The following is a 1,640-nucleotide window of genomic DNA, read 5'->3' on the forward strand; positions in this document are numbered from 1 at the left end:
ATTGTTTGGTGTAACAGCCCCACTTTCCCCTAAGGCGAACCAAAGGGGTTAGCGGACTGCCTGCCCAACTCTCGCCAGGACTAACGAGGCAGACTAGAACTATCTATAGCGATCCGAAACTTACAAACGAGCGTAAACAGGTCAAAATGGTAAAATAACCCAAAATAAAAAAAAATGAAATCCGGAGTCGGTCATGAATAGTAACCGACCCGTCAAAACCCAACCGAAAGAGCACGCAAACATTCACATCTGAACTTTAGCGATTACAATCCAAAAGGACATTCAAAAGTTTTCAAAAGTTAATACATATACACGGTTTGCCAAATCAAAAGAGAAAACGCCCCAAAAGTACACTTAGGGTTTTAATACATGAGCTATACAAAAGATATGTTCAACTAGCTCAATTTGGCAGCCATTTGCCAAATCCAGACCAAAAGGGCAAAATTTTCCTGTAAGGAAAACAAAAGGAACAGAAAGGGGTGAGCTTGCGCTCAATGAGGTACCAAACAGATAGCATTAAAATCATGGCATTTCACATTTAACAAATCAGACACACATGTCAGACGTAAAGCAAAGGAACCAATGATTCAAATCAGAAGGATACGGGTGGCTCTCAGGAGCCAAATTTCCAGCGCAGTACTTGATCCAAACCGGTTGACTCTCCGTCAACGTATATAGAACCAACGCGTCCGTAGACCCCTCTTATCACCGAATTCCGTCCACCAAACACCCCTTTACCGGGCCCGCTCACCTCAAACGAACAAAATGGTAATACTCGAGTATACCCGGAATCAAGGGTCTCAATACCCAAAATCCCCGAACAGACTACCGTGGTTCGTTATCTAATCGTCCAGGCCCTTGCCGGCCCGACTCGAATAACTTAGCCACAGGATTGAGCTCATAGGTCATAGAAATCCGAACAGATGCAGACATAGATAACAGATTCAAATTTTCCATAGTAAATTGGCATATGATCAGACTAGAGAACGAGTGTGATAAAGTACACCCTCGTCTCGAACAAATAAACAGATTGCAGAGCAAAAATCAAGTTAAACAGCAATGAAGGGGAGTGGTACACTCACCGGCTCAACTTCAAAAGTTTTTACTTCAGATTGGCCTTAATCGCCAAGAAACCCTAAAATAACCAAAATAAAACCAATTGAAGGTTTCACATCCATAATCGAGTAAACACAATGCACATGAGGCTCGACTACTAGTCGTATGCCTTGCCAAAATAATACTAATGCAAGGGTACAAAACATGATTTTCTTGGAAACGAAAAGGTAACATGAAGACTTAGGCGCAAACAACCCAAAAGCCTTTCATTTCCACCAAAAGGCAAATTCAACTTGACGGAACCAAACGGCCTAGAAAATCGGGCAGCACCTCCCCTAAAATTCTTACTTTTCCAGCCATTAAGGCTTCATTATTTCCTCAAATCAGTCCCAACATCTCACACAAAATTCATCTCATTTACCAAAAGCCGTTCACTAGGCTCAAAATAGTACAAGTACAAAAGTTAGCTAGGAAATGACCGGAATAAGAGTAAGTCTTAAAACATGTAAGCAAGTACAATGAGACTCGATAACGAGTCATAAAGCCATGCCAACCACAACCCCAATAAGGTTTCATATGCATAT

General features: G+C 41.6%; 1 long non-coding RNA gene across 1 annotated transcript; it reads right to left on the reverse strand.

Moving 5' to 3' along the window:
- Positions 1 to 229: 229 nt before the first annotated feature.
- On the reverse strand, positions 230 to 1,640 carry LOC140006433 (uncharacterized). The gene is made up of 2 exons (XR_011814051.1): positions 1,083 to 1,640; positions 230 to 449 (listed from the first exon to the last, which is right to left on the reverse strand). It is a non-coding gene; the product is annotated as an uncharacterized lncRNA (long non-coding RNA).

Source organism: Coffea arabica, chromosome 1c (assembly GCF_036785885.1).
Source record: "Coffea arabica cultivar ET-39 chromosome 1c, Coffea Arabica ET-39 HiFi, whole genome shotgun sequence".
NCBI classification, from domain to species: domain Eukaryota; kingdom Viridiplantae; phylum Streptophyta; class Magnoliopsida; order Gentianales; family Rubiaceae; genus Coffea; species Coffea arabica.